The following is a 25157-nucleotide window of genomic DNA, read 5'->3' as shown; positions in this document are numbered from 1 at the left end:
ACATCAATATATATTGTGCACACATGTAACAATGTGATAATATTTTTTCTGGGGGGGGGGGGGGGGGCGGGAGGAGGGCGATCCAAAAAGGGACTGATATGTGAACATTAATATTGATAGGTCGCTTCACAAAAGGGGCATACATAGTCCTTTTTTGTGGATAGTTTTTTGAGCAAAACACAAAATAGGTGGAAGGACGGGGTACACGTCTTTCTTCAATTTTCTGAGGGGGATCGTCCCCCATGGATAATTTGAAAAAGTGCACACCAACAAAATGTATAGCAAATACTGACTAAAGACTGCAACACGCTTTAAGGCTCTGGTGGGCCCAAGAGTACAGCGTTTAGACTAATAGAAATGCTAAAATCTTCTCGCTCGGTCGCTACGCTCCTTCGCATAATATCCTAAAAATATACAAGTAAATATTGAAGAAAATATGTATTCTGTTGGTATCACGTATGTTCATATTACACTGTATGTTAACAAGATTAAAAGTTATAGAAATAGATCAGTGTTCCAAAAATGAATATTCAGCTTGCTCTTTTAAGAAGTCCCTTCCTGCTCAGTCAAACTAAAATTTACCTAGTAAATATTTACAACCCTTCGGACTGCACACTAGATATCGGCAAAGTAAAAGTGAAGCGTGAAAAAAGTATATTGCTTGTTTTTATGCTGTAGTTTTGCTAAAGAATGTAATTTTGTAACACAACAAAACTTCAAAAAACCTGTGAGGGGTTTACACATAAGACTTATCATACAGCTTTATGGGGGTAGTCCCTTCCGTCACCTCCGCCTCTTTCACTGGCGTACTGATGGGGGGGGGGCAGTAACCCCCCCAATACAATTTAAACATGGGTTATTTTTAATTTGATACCAGTGATTTACAAGTATTGCTAAAATGGCAGTATTTTTCCATGAGCTCCCGGGGGCTCTACCCCCTGGAACCCACCAAGGGCCCTAAGGCGGGCCCTGTTTGCTCATCTGGCCGTAATTAAATGCCTAAAGTCCTTGAGCTTTCGGGGGCTCTGCCCTTTGGACCCAACCAAGGGGCCTAAGGCGGGTCCCTAGATGCGTAATTTGGTGCCTAAAAGCCCTTCCGTTATGTATTTCTTATGTATTTCTTTGTCTTTCTTTCTCCATATCCTCTGCACTCTCCTTATGTATTTTTTTGTTTTCCCTTTTCTATTACCTTCTCTTCCCTGGGTATACGTGCTTGCACATGAACTATATATGGCTAAACAGTTTTGTAAAAAAAAATATGCGCGAACGGTCAAGGAGTAAGAAGAAGGCAAAAAGAGAACAAAGACGGCATCCATGGAAGCCATGTGAGAGTGTCCACTTTTTTCGCTTTTACTTTCACCCTTGCATTCTTTCCTGAATCAGAGTTTTCTCACACCTTGTAGACTCGTGCAGGTTATGATCTTGTGTGTGTGTGTGTGTGTGTGCGTGCGCGTGTGTTTGTGTGTGTTCGTTTGTTAAAAAAAAAAAAAAAAAGTTCGTGTAACGAAATAACGTATACAATAGCTTGGCAATTCTCATGGTTATGAGATACAATGTGAAAGGAATTGAGAGAATAATGGTCGCGTAGCTTAAATCAAAGTTCCCCATTGCAGTCCTCTCTTTTTGGATATTTTTGCATTTTGTTTTTGTAAGAGGTGTAGCGCCAGAAGAAAGAAGAGGAAAAAGAAAAGAAACGGGTAAAGAAGGAGATCGGGGGGGGGGGGGGCGAAAGGGCCTTGCCTCCCAGGCTGTTGCACCCCCCCCCTCTAATAAAAAAAAAAAGAGAAAAGGAAGGAAAGGGAAAGGGTAAGAGGAGATAAAGGGAAGGAAAAAGAAGAAAAGAAAAGAAAGGGGATATCATTTGCAATTTTCCCCGGTGGATCGGGGAGGGGCAAAAGGCCCTTACCTCCCCCGCCCCCGCTATAACAAAGAGAGAAAGAAGAAAAAGGGAAAGAGGAGAGCTAAAAGGGAACAAAAAAGAGGAAGAAGAAAAGAAAAGGGTGAAAAGAACGTGAGATCAGTTCCGGTTAATCCCACCAACAACGTGTGGATCGGGGTGGGGACCGAAAGGCCCTTGCCCCCCACCCCTCGACAAACCTTAAGGAGGAGAGAAAGGGAAAGAATAAAAAAGAGAAAGAAGAAAAGGGGGGCACTGGCGTACTGATAGGGGGGGGGGGGGCTTGGGGAATTCAAATTCAAACGTGGTTAATTTCTAATTCCATAACGGTGGCTTACAAATAATGCTGAATTCTTTCCGAGATTTTTCCTCAGTTTTTAGTAAATTATACTTTTGTATGCGTTTGTTGGAAAATGACAAGTTCCTAAATTTACAGCCAGGCAAGAAATATGATTCTTGAGAAAAGTTAGGGCCCGGGGATCGGCTGGAATCGCAAGCCTCGAGCTCCCCCCCCCTCCCCTCCACTTTTTTTTGAAAAGGTATAGTAAAGAGAAATAGAAATAAAGAGAGAAAAAAAAGTTAACTAGCTGCTCATCTGACCGAAATTAAACGCCTAAAAACCCCTGAGCTTCCGGGGTTCCGTCCCTTGCACCCCGCCTAGGGCCCTAGACTCCCCTGGATGCTAATCTGACGGAAATGTAATGCCTAAAACCCCTGTTTTCTGGGGGCTTCGCCCGCTGGACCTCACGCCAATTAGTGTCCTGCCAGTGTCACAAATAAGGTATAAAAATATGTTCATCTGACCGTAATCAAATGCCTAAAACCCCTGAGCTTCTCGGGTCGGACAAGGTATCAAAATTTGTTTATCTGACCGCAGGCGCGTAGCCAGGGGGGGGGGGGGTAGAAAAAAATAGAGAGGAGAGGAAAGGAAGAGGACGTAGGGAGAAAAAGTAGCAGACAAAAAACATCTTTGAAATTCAGACAAGAATTAAGAGTATAGAGAACGGTACAACGATTCGTCTTCTATCTCTAATAATTTAATAAATCGTCAAAGCGTCCGCGCTTCGCGGGGGGGGGGGGGGGACTGAATTAAGACAAGGATTAAGAGTATAGAGAACGGTACAACGAATCGTCTTCTATCTTTAATAATTTAATGAAACGTCAAAGCTTCCGCGCTTCGCGGAGGGGGGGGGTTGAATTAAGACAAGGATTAAGAGTCGAGAACGATTCAACGAATCGCTTTCTTTCTCCAATGATTTAATGAAACGTAAAAGCTTCCGCGCTTCGCGCGAGACGGGGGGGGGGGGGGGGGGGGAGGGGGGCTGAATTAAGACAAGGATTAAGAGTCGAGAACGGTACAACGAATCGTTTTCTTTCGTCAATGATTTAATGAAACGTAAAAGTTTCCGCGCTTCACGCGGGAGGGGAAAATTGCATTCAAACGAGGATAATTTTCGAGAACGCTATAACGAATCGTCTTCTTTCAATAATAGTTTAATGAAACGTCAAAGCTTCCGCGCTGCGCGGAGGGGGGGGGGGGTGAATTAAGAGAAGGATTAAGAGTCGAGAACGGTACAACGACTTGTCTTCTTTCTCTAATACTTTAATGAAACGTCATATATAGCTTCCGCGCTTTGCAGAGGAGGGAGGGGGGAAACTCACCCCTCCCTACATCCCCCTGCATTACGTCACTGCTGGTCACCATTACGTACCAATATTTGGCTCGCATAATTTCAAATTTGGGCCCCCCCCTAAGAAATCTTGGATCCGCGCCTGATCTGTAGAGAATTGTCTCAGCTAAAACATATCAAAATTTGGATGAAATCGATCAATATTTACAGAGATACAATTAATTTTCCAAAAATATGATGGACGTCATAATATGCAAATTGAAATTTTGAGTTCGGAGGGCCATTATGATGATGTCATGAGTTAATTGAGGGTCAAATGAGACATGAAATCATATTTCCGACTCATACTTTATCAAGATATGAAAAAAAAATTGGGGTCATCTTGCATCCTAAAGAGCTACAATGGATTTTGTATAGGCATGTTTTTGCCCATATATGCTATGTATTACAAGAGCTCGCACGCACAGACATTTACCTTGAACGGAGGCCATCATAAATACGTCATGAGTTAATTGAGTGTTCGAACGGAATTTACCTTGAACGGACGCTCATTTCGTTATTAATGATCATAAAGAGATAAACATGGTATCAAATTGTTCGGAATAAAATTGGCAATACTATGATAGACAAAAAAAAAGGAGATTTTAGGTTGCGTACGACCATTACGAACACAAACGTGCGCGTAAACGGAAAATGGAATTCTCAAATCCCACTTTGTAAGTGAAATATGAGCATGATCCCGGCATCTGATCGAAAAATAAAGGGCACACTTGTGATAGCTTATTGTCTCAGCTAACACCTACTTAAAGCTCAGCGTAAACAAAGATAAAACGACGGAGATATTGCTCGCGAAAGACGAGAATGTAGAATCCAGTTTTGAGAAAAAGTCATGTCCCATAGAGAATACACGCAAAATGTAAAACATTGACATGCCTCCTTTAATCGCAAAAATACGCCATGATACCATTGTCAAAATAAAATATCGTGGCGACTACATTTGTAGAAAATATTCTCAGGTAGAACATATCAAAATTTTAAAGAAAAATGATCAATATTTACAGAGATACAATCAATTTTCCAAAAATCTGCTGACGTCATAATATGAAAATTGAAATTTTGAGTTTGGAGGCCATTATGATGACGTCATGAGTTAATTGAGGGTCAAATGAGACATGAAATCATATCTCCGACTCATAATCTATCCAAATATTTAAAAAAAAATGGGGGGTAACCATCCATTCTGAAGAGTTACAATGAATTTTGTATAGGCATGTTTTTGCACATGTATTGTGGATACAGATAGCGCAGATCCGCGCGTACTGTAAACTTTGACGGACGCTCATTGCGTTATTACTGGTCAAAAAAAGGTGAACAAGGTATCAAAATGCTTGGAAAAATGTAATAAATATAAAAGTGAAAATTTGGCAATTCCATGTTGCAAAATGTTAGTACGCGCGGTTACGCGCGGAAACGCGCAAAAATATAAGTGCTCGCGCGCAAATTTTGAAAATGCTTACAATGGCCTGAAACGTGTGCAAAAAAAATTTGGAATGAATTTGAGCATTTTAAAATTTTGATGCGCGCACGGATTTTGTTGACATTTTTAGTTGACCTTTGACTTGAAGTTGATGTATTCCAAATATGGTTGATCTTTGATGACTCGTTATTGAGATATGATAATGACCTGATTTTTACAAAATGGCGCCTGGATGACGTCACGATGACCTAATGACCTTGAAAAAGTAAATTAGACTTGAAAGCATAGGGCTTGATGACTGTCAAAAATTTGAAGGAAATTGACCATGTCGATTTCGAGTAAACGTGTGCACAAAAAAGTGTACGGAAGAAATAAAAATAAAGAAAGAAAGAAAGAAAGAATAAAGAAAATTCTAGCGAAATCAATAGGTGATCTGTCGTTGACAGACCACCTAATAAATAAAGAATAAAGAAATAAAGAAAGGAAATTCTAATGAAATCAATAGGTGATCTGTCATCGACAGACCACCTAATAAATAAAGAATAAAGAAATAAAGAAAGAAAATTCTAACGAAATCAATAGGTGATCTGTCATTGACAGACCACCTAATAAATAAAGAATAAAGAAAGAATAAAGAAAGAAAATTCTAACAAAATCAATAGGTGATCTCATCGACAGACCACCTAATAAAGAAATAAAGAAATAAAGAAATAAAATTCTAACGAAATCAATAGGTGATCTGTCATCGACAGACCACCTAATTATGAGTGGAGTTTTCTATATGATATTCAAAATGTTTACAATTAAACAGTATAAAAGAGAGATTGAGGTATTGTAACATTGAAGCATTGCCACAACGATCAATATGATTGTAGTTCCTTAAACATGCTCTTCAACAAAAGTTATTCAAGTTTCTTCACACATATGTCATCCAAGCGATAGTGAAGCAGCGAAGATTCTTGATCTAGACTGCTTGAAAGCAAAAGGAAATAAGAGAAAGAAAAATCAATAAAAAAATCCAAGTCAAAATCAATAGAAAATCATTATCAGAATGTCAATTATGAAAGGGAACTTAACAGTGCATTATATTTATGATTAGATGAAATTATTTTGTGTAGTTTTGGTACCAACTTTTAGAGAGGCTCTTAAATTAGATACTTTAATTGGTATAACCTTAGTATTAGCAATTTTTGTTAAGGATTTAAAAAAAAAGTTAGATGCTGACCTCGATAGGACCACTCATTCCCTTAAACTAAGAGACATGAACATTAAAAACAATTAATTATGAACATCTCAAATTTCAACTAGTTGGAAACGATCAAGAAGGGAAGAAGATACCTTTTGACTTGTTCACAAGCATAGGCAGTAGCTCATTATGAGAATCGCCATCGAAGCCATCTGAACTACTTTGATGTCACCATGCCAAGTCACATCTGCAGCTCTGACTGTATTCAGTGAATTGCTTCAACAATTCCATACCGCTCCCACTTTGAGGTCACCATGCCAAGTCACATCTGCATCTCTGTGTTCAGTGAATTATCAAGGACCCATCTAACCAACATGTCGTTCCCTGTATCCAATCTAATTTTGTAGAATAAAAGAAATAATATTACAGTACAACTTATTTCCCTTCTTTTTTGTTGTTGCAAGCAGAGGTAAAGAAATACATCTAATATTATTTTTTGTACATCAAATTAATCACTAGGCATAACTGACCCCAAACAGACGTTTTCAATTGCTCCTACCAAACAACTACCACCCCAATGAAAATATTATATACAAATGGTCATGTACATATATAGCCTTCGCCAAAATTAGAAACACGTTCCTTTCCAGCTTTGTACTATGTCTGCTAAGTGCATTACATACTCCATATCTATATCTCCCTGTTAATATTTAATTGCTTATGTAGCCATCATATATAATAGCAGTGTATTTCAAAGCTCTTTATCGATCGCAAGTTCGGTAGTGAGCGCAAATCAATGGATGGCATTATACCGACCGGTCATGATTAATCATAACTCTCTATATGCTGCTAATGTGTGATTTTCTTTCACAGACCATGAAAACTATTCTCACCTGGATTTGTATCTGGTCTGCAGCATTGTTGAAAAGTAGATATACCAGTCCTAGTGCTTCCTTCATATAAGCACAAATTGTATCTACTGCATCTGAAACGAAGTGAAAGCAAAAACATCATCATAATCATTACCACTGAAGTGTAGGTTATTCCTGTATATTCTCCTGTGCAGTGTTGTGACATGTACATCATCTGGTATGGTGCTTGCTTGGAAAATTCTTTAAAACACGGAGTGGAGTCGGGCAACATTTGCTGGTATCAAGAACAATTGTTAAAAAGAATTATTTTATAGGGTGAGGGACCAAGGATACTAGAGTGTGGCCTTTAAAACACACTTTGAGTACAGACAATGGAAGAAAATAAGCTAAACGTGTGTGCATTGTTCCCCAACTGGTAGACTACTCATGAGATTACTTCAGTCTCCAAACAAAAGTATCCCATTTCCGGATGGTGCCATTTAGTCATTTTCAGGGTAGGACCGTAGATCACTATTTGATTTTCATTTTTTTAAATAACTGTTTATTCATGTCCCTTTTTGCTTGAAAGGCGACTCTGAGTCAGTGAATTCCCTATCAGTTAAACAGGAGGGTCTACATATCCCATGCCATCTCAGCTGAACAGGCTTTGACAAGTAGTAGAATAGAAGTAGAAGTAGAAGATGATAACTTTCACAACTCCCCTTGCCCTTGGCCATGTTGGCCTTGGGCTTTGAGCCGTGAATACACCCTAAGCACACCTTTACAATTTAAGTCACAGTTTTGTCTAGATCCGGATCTACTCACCTCTAGATCACTGACTAGTGGCTGGCATAAATAGACTCTAAATAAAATGTATAATTAGCTAAACTACTAATACTAAAAGTACAAGTAAAACTAAAACTAAAACAAAAGTAGGTGCTAAACTTTAAGTCCAACTTTCGCTAAAAGTAAAATTTCGTTCTTATTCCCAACTTAAGCAGATGTAAAATAATTAAAAAAACTTATTAAATCAATATTTAATGTGATATAAGAAAGACCCTCCACTTAAGGTATTTAGTCTAGATGTATGTTTGTTCAGACATGATTTGGTCGTTTTAGTTTTGCATCACATACTTCACTCCTTTATTCACTTACATGAAAATAGGTATATGGGGCGATGTGTGGAACGGCGGTGCATTTTGTATACATTTCTGCGCTCATGGACATATTAATCATTGCTTACAAAGAATCAGAATGACTCAAAATAGTGTACCACATTACTTTACCTTTAAAAAAATATATAACAAACTCACCTTTTCATGGTCTGTCATTGTTCCGAATTGCGAAATTTTCACTCCCGTCACTTCGTGAAACAAATAAAAGCAGAAAAAGAGTGGACGAGAATTTCACGAAGTGACGGCCGGCTGTAAGCGCAGCGCGTACTTAGCCGTCACTTCGTGAAAACAGGGAATCCTTTTACTAGGTATTTTCCTGTTTACGTCATTGTCATAGTGACATAATTGGATATTATTGTGGTTCAAACTGTTGTGAGGTTTAACATGTTAGTGAATGATGTCCAAAAATTCAACAACAAAAAAAACCCTGAAATTATATGTGATTTTCCTCATTACCGTCACTTCGTGAAAAAAGGGACGGTTTGTCCACCCCCCCTATTCCAAACTGCTTCCGGTGCGCCTAAATAAGGGGGGTATATAGCAAGTCCATGATGACCCGGATATGAACCCAGCCCGACGGGCATGCAAGGACGCGGTCAGGGCAACCCAAAATTAGTTAGCTTGCTCTGGCCCGTAGGGGGCCCAAATCAAGGGTGCCCCCCAAAAAAGAATATTCACGGGCAAGTTATTAAAGAAATCCCAGAAATTAACTCCATGAATCCAAGGCTATATAAAAAGCCTGATCGCTTGACCATGAATTAATCAATGTTAAATCAATGTTAAACCACTATATGTAACCATATAGAGGTTGTTTAATTCCGTGTTCAATTCTCTTGTAATTTCAAGGTTATGACAAGTTTCAAACATCTCCCATTCATTGAAATGCTATGTGTTTTTCATATTCATGAATTCGTTACCTGTTTGATTTTTTGTTTTGTTATGAATATAATGATGTCCCCAGTGGCATTCCATGATTGTCGTATTTGTATTTTTATATTGTTATATACAGTGAGTCACGGAAAGAACAGAATAAAGCAGAAATCAAAGAGTTATCGTGAACGAACTGAGCTGTATGGTTTACATTTGCCACACTCCACCCAGGTGTAATGGAGACCGGTAGGAAGGAATTCCTTGAATGCTGTGAGCACCGAAATCGGTAGCCTAGCAGAGCCGGGCTAATATTGGAGCGCTTTGAGCACCCCGCAGGGTGGATATGTGCGCTATATAAATATCCATTATTATTATTATTATTATGATTGGAGACAGGGTCGGCGGTCCCGGGGGGGGGGGGGGACGGGGGGGGGGGGGGGGACACGTCCCCCCTCGATTTTTGTAGGGGGGGGGATCGTCCCCCCCGGAAAATTTGAAAAAGTACTCAAAAATAATGTACAGCAAATACTGACTAAAGACTGCAACACGCTATTAAGCTTTGGAGGGCCCAAGAGTGCAGCATTTAGACAAATAAAAATGCAAAAATCTTCTGGCTCGGGAGCTATGCTCCCTCGCATAATATCCTTCAAAATGTACAATTAATTTGTAGAAAAATGAAGTGTGAAACAGGAATTTTGTTTGTTTTCATACTATAGTTTTGCTAAGGAATATAATTTACCTTGACCCCTCTCGTTCACTTTGCTCACTCACTCGTGCTTTGGGCAGTCCCCCCCCCCCCCACCCGATAAAATTCAAACGTGGTTTATTTCTAATTCGATACCAGTTACTAATTTACAAGTGTTACTGATTTTAATGATTTTCCCAAAGCTTCCGGGGGCTCTGCCCCCTGTACCCCACCAAGGGCCCTAAGGCTTGTACCTGGTTACTCAGCTGACCATAATTAAATTCCTAAAACACCTGAGCTTCCGGGGGCTCAGACCCCTGGACCCCACCAGGGCCCTAAGCGGGCCTCTGGATGGTCATCTGAACATATTCAAAAGCCTAAAACCCTGAGCTTACGGGGGCTCCGCCCCCTAAACCCCACCAAGGGCCCTATAAGGCGGCCCCTGGATGCTCATCTGATCGTAATTAAATGCCTAAAACCGCTGAGCTTCTGGGGGCTTCGCCCCTTGACCCCCGCCATGGCTTTGCCCCTGGACCCCACGCCAAAGTTACACCCAACTTAATTGCTTTGCTCTATCTGATCGCAAATACTTTACCCCCCCCCTCCAACTTTGAAAAACGGTTCCGCGGGGCCTGCATGTAACACGTAAGAGCGATGATGATGCGGATTTTTTTCTCCCCCTCCCCCCCAAAAAAAACGTTTTGGCTCATTACGTCACTCCTCCCTCGTTCCTCGCATATCGTCCCCCCCCGGTCATAAAAAGAAATCGCCGCCCCTGATTGTAGATATGCTTTCAAATAATGCATTGATTACATTAATCTATACACGCTTCACTGAGTTACATTGTTTTGAAAAACGGTAATTTGTTTAGGATTAAACATAATCATGACCAAGCATGACCTGAAGGAAATAGAATCTTTTAAAACCCAGTGAGGACTTTTGTAAAGGCATCACATAATAAAGATTATCGAGATATTATCGCTATTCATACTACGAGAAGAGGGTCGCTATTCATAATACAAAATAAGGGTCTCTATTCATACTGAAATAAGCAATAAACAAAATGCAAATAACAAAGGGGAATATTGGATGGGGGACAACCTTACGGCTGTGGCATAGCTGTGGGGGGGGGGGGGGGGGGGGGGGGGGTCACATGGCTAAAATATTGGTCTTTAAAAAAAGTATATTTTACCTTTTATCTTTAATAATATTATTAAGACATCCCCCGCTCCTGTGGTGACGAAAAAAAAAAAGAGTAAAACATAACAGGTGTAATGACATTTTGAGGTGTCGTGGGCCATGATGTTTACATCTCTGAACTTGAAGTAGGCCTAAATACTTATCTTGTGCTAACTCCTACTTATTTTGATGGAAAAAATTAAAAAAAAACAATTTCTTGTATATCCATATACATTTTCAGTAGTATAGTTGCGAGATCCTTGATAGTTTGATGGTTTAATTGATGATTTACAAATGTTGCTGTTATGACATGATTTTCCGGTAATTTTTCTCCATTTTTTGGTAAGTCATACCTTTTTTATTTGTGCGTTTGTTGGAAAATAAGAAATTCCCAAATTACAGTCGGGCGAAAAATACGCTTAGTTAGAAGCCTTTATGTCAAGGTCTGCAAAGTGGCTGGGCTCGAGTCCCCTCCCCCCCTCCCCTTCACTTTTTGAAAAAAATAAGTTAAAGAGAAAAAGAAAGAAAGACGGAGAGAAAAAAAAAGTGACCTGCCAATGTCACAAATAAGGTATAAAAAATGCTCATCTGACCGTAATTAAATGCCTAAAACCACAGAGCTTACGGGGGCTCCACCCCTGGACCCCACCAAGGGCCCTAAGGCGGTCTCCTGGATGCTCATCTGACCGTAATTAAATACCTAAAACCCCTGAGCTTCCGGGGGCTCTGCCCCCTGGACCCCATCAAGGGCCCTAAGGCGGTCTCCTGGATGCTCATCTGACCGTAATCAAATACCTAAAACCCCTGAGCTTCCGGGGTCTCTACCCCATGATGCTCATCTGACCGTAATTAAATACCTAAAAACCCGAGCTTCCGGGGGTTATGCCCCCTGGACCCCACCAAGGGCCCTAACGCGGGCCCCTGGATGCTCATCTGACCGTAATTAAATACCTAAAACCCCTGAGCTTCCGGGGGCTATGCCCCCTGGACCCCACCAAGGTCCCTAAGGCGGGCCCCTGGATGCTCATCTGACCGTAATTAAGTACCTAAAACTCCTGAGCTTCCGGGGGCTATGCCCCCTGGACCCCACCAAGGGCCCTTAGGCTGCCCCTGGATGTTCATCCGACCGTAGTTAAATATTAAAACCTCTGAGCTTCTGGGGGCGCTTCCCCTCCCTGAAACACGTCAATGGCCATTAAGAGGGGCCCTGGATGCTCATTTTACCGTCAGTAAATACCTATAAAAAAAACCTGAACTTTCGGGGGCTCAACCCCTTGACCCCCTGCCGAGGCTCATGCCCTGGACCCCCCGCCAATTTACGCTCTACCTGATCGTTAATACTCCCATTCGAAAAACGTTCCGCGGGACCTGCATGTAACGTGTAAGACTGGTGGTGATGCAGATTTTTCGTCTGCCCCCCCCTTCCTAACGTTTTTTTTTCTCATTACGTCACTGCCCCTGCAAGGTGAGCCCCCTGGAATGTTTGCCCCCCCCCCCCCCCACAATCCCAAACTACTTCCGGTGCGCCTGCCGGTCGAAGACCTGTTTAACGGGGACCAGTATCCAACTGGTCAACAGGTTCCAGTTAAAAAGTCAACTAACCAGTTGAAACCAGTATATTAAACTGGTTTTTAATAAGGAAATTGACACACCACCAAATGGGACCAGTTGAAAAAAACAGTTGACATCTCAGACTATTTTATATTATCAGTTGATTTACCAGTTGAAAACCACTAGATGATTACCAGTTGATTTACCAGTTAAAAACCAGTAGATGATTATCAGTTTCTTTACCAGTTGAAAACCAGTAACTGATTGCCAGTTGCTTTACCAGTTGAAAACCAGTAGATGATTATCAGTTGAAAACCAGACGATGATTACCAGTTGAAAACCAGTAGATGATCAGGCCTACACGTAGTCTCTTGTCGATGGCCCTGGCGCTGTTGGAGTCCGTAAGTTCTGGCGAGCGCAGCGACCCAGAAACGAGGCGCTTGTTTCTGGCTCGCTTCGCTCGTCAGAATTTACGGACTCCAACAGCACCAGGGCCATCGACAAGAGGCTAGCCTACACATTGCTTTCACCAGTTGGAAATCATTAGATGATTACCAGTTGATTTGGCAGTTCAAACTATGCTTATCTGACCGTAATCAAATTCCCATACCCCTTGAGCTGCCGGGGGCTCCGCCTCTTTTCCCTTTTGGGGCTTTGCCCCTAGACCCCACGCCAATTTACACTACGCTCTACCTGATCGTAAATACTTGAGCCTCCTCCAACCTACTTTGAAAACCATTCAGCGGGGCCTGCATGTAAGAGTGGTAGTAATGCGGATTTCTTCCCCCTGCTTAGTCGATCCTTCACGTCAACCCCCCTCCCCCTATTGAGAAATCCTGGCTTCGCCGGTGCCAGTTGCCTACTGGTTTATACCGGTTTTTCGACCTGGGTGCAGATTGTTTATAACCAAAACCAGAACTAAAATGAACTAGAAATTTAATTCGTCATGGGGACGAATTAGGTGGTCTGTCTTCACTTCTTATGATAGATTTAAGAATGGGAAAAATGATATAAACATATAAACAATGATGATCATGATGATTTTGCTCGCGAAAGACGGGAATGTAGAATCCGGTTTTGAGAATAAGTCATGTCCTATAGAGAATACACGCAAAATGTGAAAAATTGCCATGCCTCCTTTAATCGCAAAAATACGCCATGATGCCTTTGTCAAAATGAAAAATTGTGAAAAATGCACTCGTAGGGAATTGTCTCAGCTAGAACATATCCAGATTTGGAAGAAAATCGATAAATATTTACAGAGATACAATCAATATTCTAAAAATATGCTGACGTCATAATAAGCAAATAAAAATTTTGAGTTCAGAGGCCATTATGATGACGTCATGAGTTCATTGAGGGTCAAATGAGACATGAAATCATATCTACAATTCATACTCTATCCAAATATGAAAATAAAATTAGGGGTCAACTGGCATCTTAAAGAGCTACAATGGATTTTGTATAGGCATGTTTTTGCCAATATATGCTATGTATTACAAGAGTTCACACGCAAGTACATGTATCTTAAACGGACGCTCATTCCGTTATTAACGTTCACAAACAGGTGAACAAGATATCAAAATGCTTTGAAAAATGTGCCGAATTTGATGATTCAGAAAATTCGGCGATTCTAAGTTGCAAAATATCATGACGCGCGAAAACGCGCGCGCATGCGCGTGATCGCGTTCTTTTGCAAAATGCTTAAAATGGCCTAAAACGTATGCAAAATGAATTTGAGACGATTTCGAGCATTTTGAAATTTTGCACGCGCGTTGACGCGCGGTCGTACGCATGTGCGTGCGTTTTTTGACCTGAAATTGACCGGATGGATATTTACCTTAATCATGATAAATATGAAAAAGAAATGACTCTCCGTTATGAAGATACGATCAAAAGTCGAAAGTACCCCCCAAAACACGAAATGGCGCCTGGATGACGTCATGAAGACTTGATGACCTTGAAAATGTTCCTGCCAGGTCTTATGGCAATGACCTATGACTGTGCCATAATTGATCGAAATTGACTAAACCGATCTTGAGTTATCTTCGGAACAAAAAAGTTGGAACAATAAATAAAAATAAAGAATAAATAAATAAATAAATAATAAAGAAAGAAAATTATGACGAAATCAATAGGTGATCTGTCTACGACAGACCACCTAACAAAATATTTTTTTTACTATAGAAATATTTACTATGAAAGCAATTTGATAGAGGACGACGCCCACGTGTTACGGTTCGTGCATTCTCATTGTTCTTTGGGATGTTGTTAGTTTACTAGGGGCGTGAAAATACGTATTGAAATATGGAATCCATTCAATAGATCCCCTTCTAGTGGGTCTTTAACATTCGTCATGACCATCCGAGCTTAACGACAACTCGCTATGCTATAAACACCTTCCAAAGTATGAGCGATTGCTACTGCTTTCATAACCTCATCATTTTTTTTTTTTTTTTTTTTTTTTTTTTTTTTTAAATTAAGTTTGTTTTGTATCTCATGTTTATTGTATGTATATTTCTTTATGTTTTGGGTACCCCATTCATCAAGCCTTGGCTTTTAGGGGTACCCTGACCATTTAAACTGTATAATTTTCATACATGCATGATTTGTATATTGATTTTTTATTTTAAATGGATAAATAAAACGAATTGAAATTGAAAAAAATAACGGAGGACGAGGGTGACATTATACATTCATGCAGTGCTGTCGGTGAATACAGTATCGACTTTGTAACTAATAGATTATAGCGTCGATTAGAGTTTTAACAATTAATGCCGCATAATTGGAGGAAATACCTGCAGACAACCCATGATTTTGTTCAAATAGCAGTTTGCTAGTCTTCACGGACGAGGTTCAACTTTTGTAGAGGCATTCAGCAAAAAACGTCAAGTACATTTTTGAACGGTTTTTCGGCTCATGTTAGATGATCTGTAGAGGCATCGGCGTGGCGTATACAATTCTCTTCCTTTGGCTGACGCTGTATGTACAAGGAGGATCTTGCTTATCAGAGGTGAGTTTCTATCTTTAAATTTCCTATGAAGGTGACATGTTTATATGATTTGTAAATTCAAAAATGAATCTGTATCTTTACTCAATAGTAAATCAATTCCTCCTGACAAGAGGGAGAAATGGAGGAAAGAAAGACAGAGAGAGAGGAGGCTATTCAAGAGGAAGAAGAAGAGAGAGGGGAGAAGCGCGCGAGAGATGGAAAGGAAGAGAGGACTAGAAGGGGAAAGTGAGGAACAGAGGGAGAGGGGGAGGAAGGGAGAGAAGAGAGAGAGAGAAAGAGAAGGGTGAGAGTGATGCATGGGCATGAGGACGGTAGGAGGGGATTATGGCGCTCAAGTGGGTTTTAGTTTGTGCAGTATGTGGAAACGTCGGAAAGTGTATCGAGAAAATTGGGAAACTACTAGAGATAAGGAGGAACTTTCAAAGGAAATTAAACTATTTTATAAACATTTATATTCATTAAGGGCTGAAACAAATAAAAACTATCTTTTAAAAAAAAAGATATTTTAAAGTTAATTGAACACAATGGGGACATCTGTGAAGGTAAATTTACTATTAAAACTTGAATGTTTGAAGGTCTCAGAAGAAATGATATTGAATGAAACTTTGGGAAATGTTGGGTTTACAATTGAGCCAGCTTTGGGTGATTTGTTAGTAAAAGTATTGAATGAAACATATGAAAAGGGGTAAATTAACGGCATCTCACAAACAAGGGGTTATTACCTTAATTGAGAAAAAAGCTAAAGATACTCTCCATATAACAAAATTATCGACCCATCACGCTTTTGAATATAGATTATAAACTTATCTCTAAGGTTCTAGCAAAGAGGATGAAAGATGTTTTCAATGAAATAATTTATCATGATCAAGCTGGATATATAAAAGATAGAAATATTGTGGAAGCTATACGATTGAAAGATGATATGTTATTTTATTCTTTGCATTATAGGGAAAAAGGAAAAGGGTTTTTGTGTGCAGTTGATTTTGAGAAAGCTTTCGTCTTTGTATCTCATAGATATTTATTTCAAATATTGAAATTGTTCGGTTTAGGGGATTCATTTTTCTCTTGGGTAAATTTATTGTATAAGGGGATAAGTAGTTGTGTTTTGAACGATGGTCACTTCATTAAATTATATCTCATCTCTCGTTATTGTCCCTCATTGGGTAAACCAAAAAAATATAATATTTCATTTGAATTTATACGGAAGGGTAGGAAGTTCACGCTTGCCACTAGATTTAAACACTGGTGTTACTTTAGCTTTCTTTAGCTCATCTGGAAAAACTCCGATTAATAATGAAAGGTTGAATATATGGCATAGTGGTCTACAGATGTATATAATGACCTGTTTAATGACTCTTGGACTGTGTTCGTCCAAACCTACAGCTTTTTTTGTTTCCAAAAGTACTAACAATATTACAAATTTCGTTTTCCCTAGTAGGATATAAATACAAAGAGTCAATAATTCGTTTGGGTACCTGGGATTTTATTTGCTAAAGATGAACCAATGCTTGTAAATAAGTCATTAAAGGAGTTCGAAATAATGTCAGGTTCTGTAGCGATGTCCCCGTTATAATTAAATACAGAATTCTCAGCTGACTTACTTTTGTTAAGTAGTGAATTGATCGTTTGCCACGTACGATTTACATTAGATTAATTAAGTACAAATTTATCATGGAAATACTGAGATTTTGCTTTACGAGTTAATCCTGTGAGTAGGTTACGATAGTTTTTATACACATAAGCATTTTGGTCTGATGGGTTACGTAAATACATTTTTTATAATTTATTCTTATGACGGATCGACTGTAACATTCCATCCGTCATCCAACATTTTAATTTCTTGTTTTTTGTTTTTTTCTAATACAATTAGAAAATGCTTATCATACAATGCACGAATTTTTTTTTGAGAAATATTATAACTATCGTTTGGATCTTCTGCAGCATATACCTGGTAGGAGTTTATTCCTTGAAATGCTAAAGCGCATTATGGCAGCCGTGCTAAAGCCAGGGTAATAATCGGGAGCGCCAGGAGGGTCAAATCTGACTGACATGTGCACTATACAAGAACCCATTATCATTATTATTATTATTATTAGGTGGTCTGTCTTCGACAGACTACCTATTGTTTTCGTCAGAATTTTCTTTCTTTATTTCTTTATTTTTATTTCTTCCACTTTTTTGTGTGCACGATAACTCAAAATTGAACCGTCCAATTTCTTTCAATTTTGGCACAGTCATAGGTCATTGCCATAAGACGTGACAGGAACCTTTTCGAGGTCATCAAGTCTTCATGACGTCATCCAGGCGCCATTTTGTGTTTTTTTTGGAAAATCTCAAATGATCATAACTTCATAACTGAAAGCCATTTCTCATTCATATTTACCATGATCAAGGTCAATATCAGTCCGGTCAATTTCAGGTCAAAAAACGCGCGCGTACGCGTACGTCCGCGCGTCAGTGCGCGCGCAAATTTCAAAATGCTCCAAATCGCCTCAAATTCATTTTGGATACGTTTCAGGCCATTTTACGCATTTCATAAAAATCACGCAAAACACGCATTTTTGCGCGTTTTCGTTCGTAGCGGCCAAACGAAGAATAATTTTCAGTACGTCTTTTTGACGAGGGTATTCCTTATCTTTTTCCGAACAATTTGATACCATGTTTAGCTTTTCATGACCATTATTGACGGAATTAGCGTCCGTTTAAAATACATGTCCGTACGCGCGTGATCTTGTAATACATAGCATATATGGGCAAAAACGTGCCTATACAAAATCCATTATAGCTCTTTAGGAAGTCCACAAAACCCCCAATTTTTTCTCATATTTGGATAGAACATGAGTTGGAAATATGATTTTAGGTCTCATTTGGCCATTATATATATCGTGACATCCTCATAATGGCCTTGGAACTCAAAAAACGAATTTGCATATTATGACGTCATCATATGTATGGCAAATTGATTGTATCTCTGTAAATATTGATTGATTTACTTCCAAACTTAGATATGTTGTAGCTGAGACAATTTTCTACAAGATCAGTGTCCATTGTTTTCCATTTTGATGACGTCATCATGGTGAAAATTTCAATTAAAGGCGACATGTCAGAATTTTCTTCATTTGCGTGTATTGTCTATGGAAGGTGAATTTCGTTCACATCGTGACTCTACATGGCATTAATCTTTGAGCACTATCTCGCTTATTCGTGCTCTATTTCATCCCAAATTTTGGTATGTTATAGCTGAGACCATGGGCTACAAAACCGGTGTACTTTGTTTTTTGATCAGATGTTGAGATCATGTCGGAATTTTCAATCGAAAGTTGAAATTGCACATTTTCTAGAACTTTGAAGGATTTTCTTTATTATTATTAGGTGGTCTGTCTTCGACAGACTACCTATTGTTTTCGTCAGAATTTTCTTTCTTTATTAGGTGGTCTGTTATCAACAGACCACCTATTGTTTTCGTCAGAATTTTCTTTATTATTAGGTGGTCTGTCAACGACAGATCACCTATTGTTTTCGTCAGAATTTTCTTTCTTTATTATTATTAGGTGGTCTGTCAACGACAGATCACCTATTGTTTTCGTCAGAATTTTCTTTCTTTATTATTATTATTATTAGGTGGTCTGTCAACGACAGATCACCTATTGTTTTCGTCAGAATTTTCTTTCTTCTTTATTTATTTATTTATTTATTTATTCTTTATTTTTATTTATTGTTCCCACTTTTTTGTTCCGACGATAACTCACGATCAGTTTAGTCAATTTCGTTCAATTTTGGCACAGTCATAGGTCATTGTCATAAGACGTGACAGGAACATTTTCATGGTCATCAAGTCTTCATGACGTCATCCAGGCGCCATTTTGTGTTTTTTGGGGTACTTTTTACTCATGATCATATCTTCATAACGGAAAGGCATTTCTCATTTATATTTATCATGATTAGGGTCAATTTCCGTCCGGTCAGTTTCAGGTCAGAAAATGCGCGCGAATGCGTACGTCCGCGCGTTAGCGCGCGCGCAAAAAATAAAAATGCTTCAAATCGTCTCAAATTCATTTTGCATACGTTTCAGGCCATTTTAAGCATTTTGCAAAAAAACGCGCACACGCGCATGGGCGTGCGTTTTCGCGTGTCCTGGCATTTGGCAACATGAAATCGCCAATTTTTTTCCGTCATCATATCTGACACATTCTTTCAAGCATTTTGATACATTGCTCACCTTTTTCTGCCCATTAATAACGAAATGAGCGTCCGTTTAAGATAATGTCCGTGCGTGCGAGCTCTTGTAATACATAGCATATATGGGCAAAAACATCCCATTTTAAAAATCGAAATAGCTCTTTAGATAGTCCGTCGACCCCCAAGTTTGATATCATGGTTGGAAAGAGCATGAGTTGTAGATATGATTTCATACCACCCTGACTCGTACAAAGTGAAACAAAGTCTTCATATTGGCATCTAAACTCAAACAAATGTATTTTGTTGATGACGTCATTTTTGTCTTTGTTTAAATGAGATTATCTCACTTATCGGAGATTGATTTTCTCCCAAATTTTGATATGTTGTAGCTGAGATAATTCTCTATCAGAAAAGGCCATTTATTTTTCATTTGGATGACGTCATCGTAGTTAAATATTCAATTAAAGGCGACAATGCATAATTTGTCATATTTGCGTGTTATGTCTATGAGAGGTCACTTTTTTCAAAACATGAATCTGCATGACGATGTGTTTTGACCAGTATCTCGGTTTTTATTCTACAGTTTTTTCCCAAATTTTAGTATGTTGTAGCTGATACTATTTGCTATCTAAATAACCCCTCATTTTTGTGATAAGATGTCAGGATCATGCTCATGATCATGAATATCATTAACATTATCATTATCATCGTCATCATCGTCATCACCATTACTATCAAGATCATCATCATCATCATCATTCTTTACATGTCTATATAACTTCTACCTTTCTCAATATAGTAAAAAGTATAATCTACCATCAGACATGAAGACAGACCACCTTATTCGTCTTCGTGACGAATTAAATTTCTAGTTATTATTATTATTTATTTTTATTTCCTACACTTTTTTGTGCCATAGATAACTCAAGTTCGGTTTCGTCAATTTTATTCAAATTTGGCACAGTCATAGGTCATTGTCATGAGACGTGACATGAACATTTTCAAGGTCATCAAATCATCGTGACGTCATCCAGGCGCCATTTTGTGAAATCACGTTATCCATCATATCTTCATGATGCATAAGCAAAGGTCATTCATATTCATATCACATATACTTCAGGTCAAGGGTCAAAAGGTCATGTCATCAAAGGTCACATAAAGGTCATGACGCGCGCGTACGCATGCGTTAAAATTTCAAAATGCTCAAAATCATCTTACTATTAAACGAGAGTACGAATCAGGTCATTTTAAGCATTTCAAAATTTTCTGTCCGTACGTGTCCCCGCGCGCGTTGCGCGCGCTCACAGCGCGCGGAAAACGTCAAATTCAAAATGTTTACATGATTTGGATTCCTCTTGACGTAATTGACAATTTACATTAATTTCAGTCACTCTTGACCTTTAATAAGGCCGTGAGCGTGCGTCAAAGTTCAAATTCCGCGCGTGCTGCTATGGGCAATATAATGCAAATTTGATCAAAAACATGCCATTTTAAAAATAGAAATAGCTCTTCAGATAGTCCATCGACCCCCAATTTTTATATCATGGTTGGAGAAAGCATGAGTTGGAGATATGATTTCATACCACCCTGACTCGTACAAAGTGAAACAAAGTCACCATATTTGCATCTAAACTAAAGAAAATGTATTTTGTTGATGACGTCATTTTTGTCTTTGTTTAATTGAGATTATCTCGCTTATCAGTGATCCATTTTCTCCCATTTTTCGATATGTTGTAGCTGAGCTAATTCTCTACCAGAAATATGACATTTATTTTTCATTTAGATGACGTCATCATAGTAAAATATTCGATTAAAGGCGACAATGCATAATTTGTCTTATTTGCGTGTTATGTCTATGGGAGGTCACTTATTTCAAAACATCAATCTGCATGACAATGTGTTTTGACCAGTATCTCGGTTGTTATTTAACAGTTGTCTCCCAAATTTTAGTATGTTGTCGCTGAGACTATATGTCATCTATATCACTCCTCATTTTTCCGATAAGATGTCAGAATCACGCTTATAATCGTGATCATCATCCTCATCAACATCATCATGATCATCATCATCACAATCATTACTATCAAGATCATCATCATCATAATCATCATTGTGTACATGTCTATATAACTTATCCCTTTTTCAATATAGTAAATATTATAATCTATTATAAGACTTGAAGACAGACCACCTTATACGTCTCCGTGACGAATTAAATTTCTAGTTTTTATTATTATTATATACATCCCTCCAGTTGACTTCGTGCAAATTCCTAATTAAGGCCTCAATATTTTTCTGATTTATAATTCTGTGACCTATGTTTACTTTCGATGATTTGACATTAGCAACATTAAACTTTGAAATAGTAAAGACAGGCAAGTGATCGGATTCATCACAATACAATAGACCAGTATCATGAAATGAAAGTAAGTTATTTGTAAGTATATTATCTATTAAAGTGGCAGATGACTTCGTAATTCGTGTAGGTTTGTTGATTAAAGAGTAGCATGAGTTACTGAATACTATATCGATAAAGTATTTTACCGAGTTGTTTTTATCATGTTGTAATAAATCGATATTAAAATCACCCATTCCATAACACATTTTCTTGTCGCTAGTTATTTTGTTGAACACAATGTCCAGTGCTTCAGAAAAAATATCGGTCTGAATATTTGGGGGTTTGTATACCACACCAACTATAATATTCTTTCTCTTTTCTTGAACTATTTCTATAAAAATGGAGTCACATTTTTCTGAATCAAGCGCCCGGCCCCCCCCCCACTCAGGTTTCAAAATGACCGCATGCGTGTTGCCAAAATGTCCTTTTCGTAACAAAAGAAAAAGGTCGAGCCGTATTGACTTTACACACCGGACTTTTGCTGAAAAGGGGGGGGGGGTCGGTTGGAACACGCATATGCGTACCCTAAATAACACTGAGTGGGGGGGGGGCCGGGATCAAGCGTCAGGTCATCTCTTAGGAAATAATTATGCGAGTCCGCTATATACATTCCAACAACCCCGCCACGACCATGGTTTCTGTTCATACAGATAAAAGTATGTTCATCCATATTTATTGACAGACTAGCGTCTCTTAACCAAGTCTCCGAGATGCCAGTTACATCAAACTGGAAAATTAAAATACTCAAGAAATTTTTTAAGGAATCAAAATTTTAAAAAATACTGCTAACGTTGAAATGTATATTCGAAAACGTATCATTATTTTTGGTAATCACAGTTTTGTTCACAAAATCTACCACCTAATAGTAATTAGAAGTAGACGTAACGTAGTATGCAAAATATTTTTTGTCAGGGTCGATATCTGCATTGTTATTGTGCCTCTCACTTTCAAGTACAATTGGATTAAATCTGATTGAAATTGGTATCTTTGAAGGGAGCGTGCCGATCTGATATAATTGATTCCAAATCATCTATATGATGAAAAGGGAACAGGCGAGAATAGCAGTTTATACACATGAGCAAGTTCTCATTCCATGAGTTATGTACAACATTACAATGGCATGATTGACATTAAAAGGTTTGATTACGTAATAGGACAGTGATGTCGCTAGGCATTGAATTACTCGCCATGCAAATTCAGGATTGACAACAAATATTGTGTACATGATTTTACTTGAATGCATGCTGTCTAAAGATACGATATAGTACATATATAATGTTGGATGACAATTATGGCAATTATAGACACAAAATATTGAAACACTCCATGCACTCTGAGGAAAGACAGCTAAAGAGTTTGTGAGAGAATTTTCAAGAAATATAGTCATGCCAAAGAAGGAAAAAGGGGGGAAATCTAAAAAGAAATAAAACAAAAACAGGTGTGGACACAGGACTGTACTGTGTGTACACAGGCGAGAGAGGGAGGGGAAAAACACACAATTATGCTAGAGTAGGTGAAGGTACCTCTCTGTACAATAAAAACATTAAGAGCAACATTAAAAGAAACATGATAAGTTAGGAACTGCAATACTTCTCAAGACTAGTCAATGTACAGAAATAGTATGTAGTCATTGCTGAAGTAGAAAATAATTTGAGATGTACAATGTGGTACACAGAGACATAGAAAATATGAAATGACTTCTACAAATCACAGTCTCATGAACTGTAATGAAAGAATACATTATTAGTCGTTCATCATCATTACAAGAGTAGAATATACCTGATAAGTACTTATACAATTAATATTGTGTTAAAGATATAACAAATATACAGGATGTTCATGGACAATTATTGTCTCATTAAATGGAGTTCATCAGTTGTACATGAAAATTACATGAAAGGTTTTGTCTCATGAATATTCAAAATGTTCATGAAAATCACTGCCTCATGAAAAGTACAAAATGTAGAAGACATGACAAATATACAGAAAGGTTCATCATGAGAACTTTTGTCTCATTAATATATAAATGTTCATGAGATCACAGTCTCCTAGAAAGTACAAAATGTAGAAGATATGAAAAATATACAGGAGAGAACTTCTGTCTCATGAGTATACAACATGTTCATGAGATCACTGTCTCCTAGAAAGTACAAAATGTAGAAGATATGAAAAATATACAGATGGCTCATGGCAATTAACGACCTTGAGCATTAGCTGACCTATAACGAGTATGCGAAAATTTCGGGAGGAATAGGTATATATTTACTATCTGACTTCTCCTTCAGGCGTCTGATGTAAAATCAAAAGGGGTTCCATTCATATGGCGCCATTTTCCCGCTGAGAACTTTAGCTTCGTCCCCTGTTGATAAAGACGACTTACTTCTTGAGCATGCTTTCGCTTTTCTGTTGGATCATCTTTAGTGAGGTCATCGACCATGAAGTAGTTTTCGTTGGCTAGAGATGCTCGCGTAGACTTCATAACGGTTACTTTGTCGCGAAATGATAAAACTTAAACAGGATGTGTCGTGGGTAAAAACTGTTTACAGTAATATAAGTAGTTGTGTTACACTCTAAAAAATCAAGTGCTAATTTAAGCACCTCAAGATTTGGAGGCAGCACCTGTAAGGGCACGCATATGGACTGCCCAAATTGTGCTAAAGTAGCACTTGTACACGTGCTATAATTCAACACCAGTCCAAGTGCTACTTTAAACACTTTAAGTGTAAGCCTTTTTACACTTCTGGTGCTATTAGACGCATGCAGCTCGCAAAAATCACACTTCTAGTGCATTAATAACCCTTTTAGAGCCCCTCAAAACGGCACTACTAGTGTGATAGCGCCTTATAGGCAGCCAGCTCTTGTTTTTAGCTCACAGAATTTGGTTATTTTAATCGTCTTTTTAGCTTTTCTGTGAATGTACTTTGCATGACTTGTGAAGGAGAAGAACCAGAGATCAATGAGGACTGTCTAGGACTTTTGAAGTAGCGTGAGAGGGAATAATTTGACTTTTGCTTTCTTTCCCGAGTTGAAAAATCACCTACTTGTACTCCATATTGGTAATGTAC

General features: G+C 38.5%; 1 long non-coding RNA gene across 1 annotated transcript; it reads right to left on the bottom strand.

Moving 5' to 3' along the window:
• Positions 1–17215: 17215 nt before the first annotated feature.
• On the bottom strand, positions 17216–22162 carry LOC115925292. The gene is made up of 2 exons (XR_004064609.1): positions 21939–22162; positions 17216–17463 (listed from the first exon to the last, which is right to left on the bottom strand). It is a non-coding gene; the product is annotated as an uncharacterized LOC115925292 (long non-coding RNA).
• Between the last annotated feature and the right edge of the window lie 2995 nt (positions 22163–25157).

Source organism: Strongylocentrotus purpuratus, unplaced genomic scaffold (genome assembly GCF_000002235.5).
Source record: "Strongylocentrotus purpuratus isolate Spur 01 unplaced genomic scaffold, Spur_5.0 spur5_scaffold_18, whole genome shotgun sequence".
NCBI lineage: Eukaryota > Metazoa > Echinodermata > Echinoidea > Camarodonta > Strongylocentrotidae > Strongylocentrotus > Strongylocentrotus purpuratus.
This window is presented reverse-complemented; position numbering and strand designations above follow the sequence as displayed.